At 34.3% G+C, this 12,335-nt stretch overlaps 1 non-coding gene across 1 annotated transcript; it reads left to right on the top strand.

Moving 5' to 3' along the window:
- The first annotated feature begins 9,585 nt into the window (after window positions 1-9,585).
- On the top strand, window positions 9,586-9,691 carry LOC118608148. The gene has a single exon (XR_004952943.1). It is a non-coding gene; the product is annotated as a U6 spliceosomal RNA (small nuclear RNA).
- The last annotated feature ends 2,644 nt before the right edge of the window (window positions 9,692-12,335 follow it).

Raw genomic sequence — 12,335 nt, 5'->3', positions numbered from 1 at the left:
TCAAAAAAGTACAAATGGCTAAAAATATAAGAAAATTTTATATCTCCAATTGTGACATAATTATGAAAAATAAAATAAAATGCTATTATTCTTGAAGCAGATTAACAAAGATTAAAAAGAATTATGAAGAGGATCATTGGAAACCTGGCAAAGTGAGATACAACCCCAGACCTCTCCCCTTGAAACAACAAGCCGAACATCTAAAACTCAATAAAACACCCAACCTGAGCACCAGCACATCTGAGCGTGAGATCTGAGTGTAAGAGCTACCACAGGTCAGAACCCTGGGTGTTAGGTGGTAGACTGGGAGAAATAAATAAGCTGCCTCTTACAGCCTCTGGAACTACCTGTAGGAGGAGGGAGAGGGAGAAGGAGTGGCAAATTCCCTGAACAGCTCTTCTTGGGAAAGCTGTGAGCTCCGCCTAGCTGGCAGCCAGGCCCAGTCATCAGGGTAGAAGGCAGAGAAGTGGGATGGCAGAAAAACAATAATTGATTTTTACCAGCCACAGTTGCACAATCGAGACTGAGCTGCAGTCGGCAACCTCCAACCCAGAAGGCCCCTCCCTGCATACCATCTGAAACCAATCACCACGGAGCCACAGGGGAATCTGAGCAAATACTACAGAAACTGTTGCTAACATTAACAGGGATTGAAACTGAAGGTAGTGAGCATGATTGAATATTTATAAGAAAATGAAAAGGGTTTTTAAGGCTTTATATAAAGCAGGGATTCAAGAGGCTTAGATGTCACCTATTGGAAACCAAAAGAAAAGTGCCTTCTTTGCAGTAAGCTAAACAGAGACATTTATATAATAAATATTCCTTCTGGAAAAAAAGTAGAATACATATCCATAAATTCCTAGACAGAGAAATAGTCCATTGAACAACATGAACAACCAAGGTGACAAGGCATCTCAGAAAGAAAGAGAGAAATCTCCAGAAAATAAGATTACAGACATAGAAATATGTGACTTAAATGACAGATAATTCAGGATGGTATTTCTGAAAAACTCAGTAAATTCCAAAATAAGTCATATCAACAATTTCAGGAATTGAAAAAACATCTAGATGAACAGAGAGAGAACATCGAAACCCTCAAAAAAAAAAAACAAATAGAACTTCTGGAGATGAAAAACACACTGCAAGAGTTGAAAAATGTCGCCCAAATGGAGGAAAGGATCCATGATATTTAAGACAGAAATCTAGAAATAAATCAGAAGAAATAAGAGAAAAACCAAAGAAGAAAAAGCAATGAATGAGAAATTCAACCTAGCCGATACCATCGGGGGAAAAAAATTAAGAGTAATGGGCATTATTGAAGGTGAGGAATAGGAGCAAGGACTAGAAAGCATTTCAGGCAAATAGTGGACAACAATTTCTGAAATCTAAGGAATGAGCTGGAGCTTGGAATTTAAAAAGTCAACAGAACACTCAATTATCTCAATCAAAGAAGGCCTAATCCAAGACACATTGTATTAAAATTATCAAAAAACAATGACAAAGACAGAATTCTCAGGGCAGCCACAGAGAATAAAATGGTAACTTAAAAAGGAAAACCCATTAGATTATCCTCGGACTTCTCAGTGTAAAACTTACCAGCCAGAAAAGAATAGAATCAATATTTAAAGTATTAAGTGAAAGGAACTACCAGCCTAGAATAATGTATCCAGCTAAACTCTCCTTTAGATATGAAGGAGAAATTAAGACCTTTCCAGACATACAAAAATTGAGGGAATTCTCCACTACAAAGCCTGCACTACAGGAGATACAGAAAGGTCTTAGCTCACCTAAAACAAAATGACAAAAAAAAAAAATACACGATTAGAAATAAAGTTCAGAGAAGTTCAATCCTTACTAAGAACGGGGTATTATAAGCTTAAATAATAAGAAGAGAATTGTTATAACAAGAGAGTAATGAACGTTCAGCATACATAGGGAAAAATTGAGATAACAATGACTAAAAAGGGAGGATTCAAGATCCAAATTCTCAAAGGGGAATGGAGATAAGGCACATAGAAGAAAATGGAGAAGTGCAGATATATAATTATCCTTTACGTATTTGAAATGGTAATCACACACAGAATATTCAGAATTGAATTATATAACATAAAACAAGAAGAACCATAGGGAAAACTCACATAACCCAACCAAAATAAAGAAAACAGAAGGACAAGGAAGCAATGGAAACACTGAACTATCAGAAAGCAAAAGATAAAATGACTATAAGAAGGCTTTATATTTCAATAATCCACCTAAATGCAAATGGATTGAACTCACCAATAAAAAGGCATAGAGCTGCAGTTTGGATCAAAAAAACAAACCTAACCATATGCTGCTTCCAAGAGACACATCTCAGCACCAAAGACAAATATAGACTCAAGTGAGAGCATGGAAAATGACATTTCAAGCAAACGGCATTCAGAGAAAAGGGAAGTAGCAGTACTAATATCAGACAAATAAGAGTTTAAAATAAAAAAGCTAAAGAAATATTTTGAGGGACATTTTATAATGATAAAGAGAATCATGAGTCAAGAAGACATAACACTTATTAACATCTATGTTCCTAGTCAGGGAGCCACAAAATATGAGAGCAATTACTAACAAAACTTAAAGGAGAAACAGACCAAAATACTATCACAGTAGGGGACCTAAATACCCCACTGTTCGATATGGACAGATCATCTAAACAGAAAATCAATAAGGAAATAGCATTCTTAAATGACACATTAGACCAATGGACATAATTGACATTTCCAGAGCCTTCCATTCCAAAACATCTGCTTATACATTCTTTTCTAGTGAACAAGGAAATTTCTTAAGAATAGACCACATACTGGGACACAGAGATAGCCCCAACAAATATAGGAGGTTTGGAATCATATCAACCATATTCTCTGATAATAATGCTTTGAAACTAGAGATCAACTGCAAGAAGAAAGCAGGAAGAACCACAAATACATGGAGATTAAAAAACATGCTCATGAAAAATAACTAGGTCAGAGAAAAAATAAAAGGAGAGAATAAAAGCTACATAGAAACTAATGATAATAATAGGAAAACATATCAAAACTTTTGGGACATGGCAAAAGCAGTCATAATAGGAAAGTTCATATCATTACAGGCCCACCTCCAAAACTAAGAATGAGCCCAAATAAACAATCTAATGCTTCATCTTAAAAAACTTGAAAAGGAAGAACAAATGAAGCCTAAAGTCAGTAGAAGGAAAAAAAAATAACCAAGATTACAGCAGAAATAAATGAAATTAAAAAAAATAGAAAAATAAATGAGACAAAAGGGATTGTTCTTTGAGGAGGTTAATAAAATTGACAAACCCCCGGCTAGACTCACTAAAGAAAAAAGAGAAAGGACACAAACAAAATCAGAGATTAAATTTGCAGAAATTACCACTGATATCGCAGAAATACAATGGATCATACAAGAATACTATGAAAAAGTATATAACACCAAATTTAATAGCCTAGACCAAATCAAGAAGAACTAGAAAATCTAAGTACAAAAATCAGCAGTATGGAAATTGAAATAATCTCTAAAAACCTACCAAAAAGTAAAAGTCTAGGACCAGATGGCTTCACCAGTGAAATCTACCAAACATTCAAAGAAGATTTAATACCTATTCTCCTCAAACTCTTCTGAAATATAGAAGAGGAGGCAATACTTACCAACTCATTTTATAGGCCTGTATCACTGATACCAAAACCTGTAAAGATAACACACAAAAAAAGAAAACTACAGACCAAAATCTCTCATGAACACAGATGCAAAAATCCTAAATAAGTTACTAGCAAATCGAATACAGCAATACATTCAAAAGATTATACACCACAATCAAGTGGGCTTTATCCCAGAATCACAGGGATGATTCAACAAATCGATTAATGTGATACACTACAGAAACAAATTAAATAATAAGAATTATGATCATATCGATAGATGCAAAAAAAGCCTTTGATAAGATACAGCATCCACTTACAATAAAAACTTTTAAAAATATTGATATAGAAGGAAAGTACCTTAACATAATAAAGGCCATATATGACAAGCACTCAGCCAACATTATACTTAATGGTGAAAAAATAAAACCTTCCCTCTAAGATCAGGAACAAAGTAAGGCTGTCCACTATCGCCACTGTTATACAATATAACATTGGAAGTCCTAGTGAGTGCATTCAGGCAAGAGAAAGATATAAAAGGCATCCAAATAATAGATGAAGTCAAACTGTTACTATTTGCAGATGATATGATTTTCCTTATAGAAAACCCTAAAAACTCCACATGAACACTACTAGAAAGAATAAGCAAATACAGTAAAGTCTTTGAATAGAAAATCCATAGTTTAAAAATCCATAGCGTTCCTATACTCTAATAATGAAATGTCAGAAAAAGAAGTGGAAAAAAATAATTCTTTTTGCAATTGCAACAAAAGAAATAAAATACCTACGAATAAATTTAACGAAACATGTGAAGGACCTTTAAAATGAAAACTACTACACCCTATTAAAAATATTGAAGAACATACAAAGAAATGGAAAGATATTCCGCGATCTTGGATTGGAAGAATCAACATAGTTAAAATGACCATATTAACTAAAGCATTATACAGATTTAATGTAATCCCTATCAAAATCCCATCAGCATTTTTTAAAGAAGTAGAAGAAAAACTCATCAGATTTGTATGCAAGCACAAATGACCCCAAATTGCCAAAGACATCCTAAGAAACAAGAACAAAGCTGGAAGCATCACTCTGCCCTACTTTGAATCATACTACAAAGTGACAATAATCAAAAGAGCATGGTATTATCAGTAAAACAGACACATGGGCCAGTGGAACAGAATCGAGAGTCCAGAAGTAAACCCATATATATATGGGCAAATAATTTTTGACAAAGAAGCCAAAAACATACAGTGGAGAAAGGAAAGCCTCTTCAATTAATAGTGCTGCTTAAACTGGAAAGCCACCTGTAAAAAGAAGAAACTAGACTGTTGTCTATCACCATACACCAAAATTAACTCAAAATGGATTAAAGGCCTGAATATAAGACCTAAAACAAGAAAATGCAAAGAAGAAAACATAGGAACTAAACTCAAGGATCTTGGACTTAAAGAGGATTTTATGAATTTGACCTCAAAAGCAAGGGAAGTAAAAGTTAAAATAAATGAATGGTACTACATCAAACTAAAAAAAAAAAAAAAAAAAAAAAAAGCTTCTGCTCAGCAAAATAAACTGTCAACAAGGTAAAGAGATACCATCCAAATGGTAAAATATATTTACAAGCAAAACCTCCAATAAGGCCTAATATCCAAAATATACAAAGAACTGATACGACACAATAACAATAACAAAAGTGATCCAATCAAAAAATGAGCAGAGGTCCTAAGCAGGCACTTCTCCTTGGGGACATACAAATGGCCAAAAATATTTGAATAGATGCTCAACATCATAAGTTATTAGGGAAATGCAAATCAAAACCACGTTGAGATACCATCTCACACCTGTTAGAATAGCTATAATCAACAGGACAAGTAGTAACAAATGTTGGAGAGGATGTGGAGTAAAAGGAACCCTCATACACTGCTGGTGGGACTGCAAATTGGTACAGCCACTATGAAAAACACTATGGAGATTCCTCAAAAAACTAAGAATTAATCTACTGTATGGTCCAGCAATCCCTCTACTGGGTATTTACTCCATAGACTTGAAAACTCATATCCAAAAAACATATTTACACACCTATGTTCATAGCAGCATTATTCACAGTGGCCAGGATATGGAAGCAATTGAAGTGTCCTATGATAGATGATTAGCTAACGAAACTGTGGTACATATATACAATGGAATATTGCTCCACTGTATAAGCCATAAGAGATGAAATACTGCCATTTGTGACAACATGGATGGGCCTTGAGATAATCATGGTAAGCAAAATAAGCCAGACAGAAAAAGTTGAAAATTACATGATATCACTTATATGTGGGATATAAACCTAAAAAGCAACAAATGAACAGGACAAAGAAACAGATACTCATGGACATGGACTATAGACTAGTGGTTACCAGTGGGTAAGGGGTGTGGGAGGAAGGGGTAGATAGATGATTAAAGGGGGTCGAATATAGGGAACTAGGTGTAGGGTGATGTTGGTAAAAGGGATCAAATATATGGTAGTTGAAGGAAACTGAAATTGGTTGGTAAACACACAATAGAATATACGGATGTCTAATTATAATGTACACATGAAAATTATATAATTGTATTAACCAATGTTACCCTAATAAATTTAATTTAAAAAATTATTAAGAGCTAATGTTGATGACTATTGGGGAAAATGGTCCCTCTCATACATAGGTGGTTGGTGGGAATGTAAAAACAGTAAAACATTTGAAGGCATTCGACAATATGAATCAAAAGCTTTTAACTGTTAAATTTTGTTCCAAAAAATCCTCTTTCAAGAATCTAGCAAAAGCAAATAATCTGACAAGTATACATGTATGTATGTGTGTGCGTATAATGTTCAGTCTAGCACTGTTTATAGTAGCATATAATTTAATACCTATCTATAGAGATTAGTTATATAACTTTTGGCACATCCTTGCAATTCAATATTAGGTAACTATTAAAAATAATTTATTCAACCATCCATTCATCAAATATTTATTGAATGTCAGGTGTATTACTAGTTGCTGGGGTTCCAGGAGTATACAGAACTGACTATATATTTATTCTCTTATAGTTACTGTCTATATAGAAAGTAAATTAAGCAGAAAATAGGCAAATAAAATAACTGTAACATAATAAAAACTTAGTGAAAATAAACAAGAGGTTGAAAGAGGTTAAGAGAAGGACCTCCATACTTATTTACGTGTAAGCCCAACTTTCCCCCTGAGTCGATATGTGTCAAGTGTCAAGGCACAGCATATTCAAATTTGTTTCAAGACATTTTATTATATGCTCAAACCAATCAAACTTTTTATGATCCCTCTTATAGTCTAGAGAGCAGAGCACATATGCCAGTCAAAAAGTTTCTTTCTAAAAGGGCAGAGAATTCAGTCTCTGCCCTGTAATCAACAGTGGTATCATCACCACTCTGCCTCAATATTCAGACCATATGTGTTCTACTCTAGTACAGCTCTCTCTTGGTTATGACATTAACCACTTTCTCAAGCTCTTTGCCTTTCCTCTCCCTCTATACTGATCTCCAATTACTTGCAGGGCATCCTCTTCTAGTATATTGAAACATATGAAATTGCTGATATCCAACCATTTTTGACTAACTAAAAATGACAATTTCACTTATTCAACTTACTATTTTAAAAAATGTCTCTTTGTGTCTACATAATGAACTAATTTTTTGACATACCAGGACAAATGTCCTGCCCCTCTGCTACTCTCATTGCAGGTGTTGTAAAGAAAACATGAATTGACATCAGTAATGAGCTCCAGTTACAGTAATAATCTACACATTTCCTTCTAAAGTCTGTCAGAATAACATCCTAGAATTTTACACTTTATTTTCATCATATCTCTTATATCTATGGCATCTTACAAAGGAAGAAGATAGGAGAAAAGGGAATTCGGTTAAATATTATTCAAGAAAGATTTATTTCAGTCATTTTGAAACACTAGCCTTAATAGCATGAATTTAAAAGACATTTTCCATGACCTCTGCATCAATCTAGAAAATAAAGGGGTATTCATCAAATTTATTGTTTGAACTGTAACATTTACAGAGATGAAGGTATATCTTAGCCACTATTGCTACAATGTTAGAGTCTGACAAGTTCAAATCCTTGAATAAATTTGAGTCAGTCTCAACTGCAAACTAGAGGTAAGAACTAGACCTTGCTTAATACTTAATACAGACAGACACATAATAAATGACCAATTAAAAGTAGTTTTACAGCTTCTTAAAAAGAGTTATTTTTTTGGTTCTATTAACCTAATTCCTCAATTATGAGATAGAACCTAAAAACCGGAGCTTCAAAATAGGCACCACTTTGCAATTTGGAGTGGAAAAAAGCAAAGAAAATGTCTTGCTCTAGATTCTCTATGAAGGGACCCAGTGATTCTGCATTTTAGCCAACATTTTTACTTGTTCTTTGATACCAGTGGTTTCACAGCCAACTGAAGTAGAGAGTGAATGATAAGACAGAGAATTCCCTTACTCCCAAATTTCATTGAGGGATCATTATCTTCTCTGTGCAGAGGAGAAACATTTAGCATTATTTTTAGTGGATTGTACATCACAGTTTATAAACTGACCTTGTAAGATTTAAAAAATGCATTCTCCCTCAGCAGAGCTTGAAAATATATGGTGGATATAACTATAGTTGAAGTTACTTCGCTTGGGCTTACCACAACTTCAAGTAACTTTTTCCGACCATCTTGTAAATAAGCTGCTGAATGGCAGGGGGCAAGGGCAGAAATTTGGGCTTAGGTCATCCTTGGCTAAGGTGAAGTACATTGGTCCAGTGGCTATCTGAAAGACTCAGAAGCCAAATGTGGGTGAACTAGCATAGAAAACTAAAGGATAAAACTTGAAATTTTATGCATAAAAATCCAAGATGTGAATCTCTAAGCCAGGTCAAAAACCCTCTGAATTCTGCAATTTTTTTTTCTTGAAAAGCCTCCCAAGTATTTGTTCCAGAACCCAAAGGGCAGACATAGGCAGCGGTACCTGCAGCTGTCAAGGGTCCATCATTCAGAAGGATACTAAATGACTACTCTGACCACTTTGGGCACCAGAATGTTAACTGCAATTATCATTTTAGAAACCTCTTTCTTAATATCTGATCAACTTCTTAAAGAGAAAAACATACATTTGCCTGAGTCCAGATCTTGTCAAGCTTCTGCTTTTCTTTTATTTTCTTTTCTCAACTAATTCTGAAATTATCCTTCCACCCAGACAGCAAATCGATATAACCCAATAGAAAAGATCCCATGCTGCAAGGATTAGTTCCCAACTCTGCACTTAAAAGGCATATGACATCAGGCAACTTCCCTTGGTTTAAAAATATGTAAAGTAAATACAAAATAATAATACCTACTTCATAAAGTTGTTGTGACAATAAATCATATATATGTAACTTGACAAAGTGTCTGGCCCATATAACTCTGGTTAATAAATGTCGACTCTTTTTATTAGTTTTTAAATTATTGTTTACTTGATCACATCCAGATCCCCTCATTTGTCAACCAGCTCTGCATAATTCCTTGTCCTTTTCTGAATCTTAGTGCAGTCCATGTTGGTTACAATATGCAAAGAACTCTATCCACTCTGGCCATTTATGTACCTATTAGCTAGTGAATAGATTAGGTTAATTTATTGCTGGAATTTGAGATTGTGATTTGCTCCCCTCCAAGTAGAACACCAAAACAAAACAAAACAACAACAACAACAACAACAACAACAACAACAACAAAAACCTGTTACTGTCCAGGAAAAATTTAAAAAAAAAATTCTCTCTTTTGACTCCAAGCTCAATGGTAAGAAGTTTTCGAGTTTGCCCTGTCTTTGGCTGCATGCCACCCAAAAGCATTCATCCATTACTTAACTAAAAGTGACTTCATGGTGCTCAGTTCAGCAGCATATATACTATAACTGAAATGGTTCGGAGAATATTACCATGGCCTCTGCAAAGGGTGACACACCAATTCATGAAACATTTCATAATTTTGAAACAGACATTTTCATATATTGTGCTATAAGTGAAAATGGTAAAAATCTATAATGGTGAGTCTAGCATTATGTTCCAAAATTGCAAATGTATTTACCCCTTGATCCAGCAATCCCAAGTCTATAAATTTATCATTCAGGTATACTTTTACACACATAAAATGATGTATTTACAAGATTTTCACCAGACATTGTTTGTGATTGCAAAGGATTAAAAAAATACAAATGTTTATCAAGTGAGAACTAATTAAATAAACTGTTACATCTATACAATGGACTATAATGCAGACAGAAAAAAATGAGTTTTTTTACATATTGATATAGAAAGATATCCAAATATACAATAAAAATACTGCTTCGTGGTATAGAATGATGGTATATCTTAGATTAACCTTTATATAAAAAGAGGACATGATAATATATATTTATATTTGCTTGTATTTGCATAAACAAAATAAACTAATAAAACAATTACCTATAGCAGGCATAGAAAATTATAGTCAACAGGTCTGCTGCCTATTTTTATAATAAAGTTTTATTGAAACACAGCCATACCATTTGTTTCTGTGTTGTCTATGGCTGCTTGTGCACTACAATGGCAGAACTGAGTAATAACAACTGAGACCACATGGCATGTAAGCCTAAAATACTTATTACTTGGCCCTTTATAGAAAAAGTTTGCCAATTCCTGATCTACAGAGTATGGGGAATGGATAGGGATAGAGATAGAAGTAAGACTTCTCAATGTACACACTCTGTTATATGGCTTTGGTTTTTCAACTTATCAATGGATATATTGCCTTTTTATAAAAATAAAAATAAAATAAATGAACTCTTATTTACATATTCGGGTAAGAAACAGTAATAAACCTAGAGGAGGAATTTGTGTTTCTGTTTGGAGTAGCTGTAGTTATTTCTTAATAAATATTTGTGAAATTAAAAAATATTCAATTTACATAATTTTTAAATGAAAAATTACATTATGGTTATTTCCTATGTTGCACTTTCAAAAATTACCTACATACACAGTAGCCTGAAGTGTTCCTCTTTGACTACTTCATACACATATATGGAGTGTACTAAGCACCAAGCACTTTGCTATGCAGGTAGTAAAAATTATAATTGTTGGTATTATGATCAACACTTAATCTGATACATATTGAGTTCTCATTATGTCACATATGCCACATAATGTTTTTGAGCTTTAGATACATTGTGTCACTTAATCTTCACAACATCCCAAATTTATAACTTCAGCCCAGTCTTCTTTACTGAATTTTAGGCTCATAAAGCCAACTGCCTACTCAACTTCTCCACTTGGATGTTGAAACTGAGGGTCCTATATCTATATAGATATAGATATAGATATAGATAGATAGATAGATAGATAGATAGATAGATAGATAGATATACAGATAGATATCCTTCAGAGGCCTAGCCTTTTCCCCAAATAATCAGCAACCCCAGACCTCTGGCAGGCTAAAGATAACATCTTGACCTAAGTTATGTTTCAAATCCTGAGCCTAAGATGGAACAACCTCCTGGCTACTTTCCCATGAAATCAGACAGAGGAACGAACACAAACAGATCTCAGAAAAGTCCTCGAGATCTAAAGAAATTATTTATTTCCCTTACTTCACCTTGACCAATCATCTCCCAGCAAGACCATAAACTCCTAACCCACAGTGTCTTGTGACTTTTTCCTATGTAATCTGTAACCTACATGCCGTCAGAGAGTTCGGGCTTTTCAGCATTAGTTTCCCTGTTCTCCTGGGTGGTGCAATTCATAATAAAATAGCCAATCTTTCTCCACTGCAATTCTCAGTGTTTAAATTTGGCTCTAGCAGTGCTGGATGGATGAACTCTTTCTGTTCGATAATGGTGTCTAATAAACATCTCAAACTCTATCCCCCCAAAACTAAACTGTGGGTCTTCCTCCTCACACATATACCTGCTCCATCCATGGGCTTCTTTAGCTGGTTAGGTAGCAATTATATCCTACTAGATTCTTAGTGGAAACACTCAGAGTCTTCCTTAACCTGTCTTTTCCTCTCACATGGCATGTCTCAACTATAAAACGACCTATAAAATTACCCATAAAAATTGTCTAGAATCTCACTATTTCTCACCATATCCAATACTACCACCCTGTTCTGATATTCTGGGTCACCATCATCTCTTGGTTTACTATGACAGCATCCTTACTGATTTCCTTGTTTCTCCTCTTGTCCCTTTATAATTTATTTCCAACATAGTAGTCAGAATTATCTCTTTAAATGTAAGGTTGACCATGTAACTTACTTCTCTTCTAAGTACCCCACAGTGGCTCTCATTTTCATTCTGAGTAAAAGCCATTGTCCAAGTCTTTATTCATCTGAGGCCTACCCTGATCAACTATTTGAAAGAAAAATTTTATCCTCCCAACTTCCACACCAGCCCTACCCATTGACTTACTCTGTTTTATAATTTATTTTTTCATATAATTTTCATCTTTTAACAGTATATCGTTTTCCCTATTTATATCTGTCCATATAGTAAAAATAAAACTCTCAAATATCTTGGGAGGTAGGTATTATTTCTTCTCCCATTATACAGAAGAGGATACAAAGGCTCAGATAGGTTAACCGTTTTGCCTCACAGTCAGA

Source organism: Rousettus aegyptiacus, unplaced genomic scaffold, assembly GCF_014176215.1.
Source record: "Rousettus aegyptiacus isolate mRouAeg1 unplaced genomic scaffold, mRouAeg1.p scaffold_m13_p_9, whole genome shotgun sequence".
Classification (NCBI taxonomy): domain Eukaryota; kingdom Metazoa; phylum Chordata; class Mammalia; order Chiroptera; family Pteropodidae; genus Rousettus; species Rousettus aegyptiacus.
This window is presented reverse-complemented; position numbering and strand designations above follow the sequence as displayed.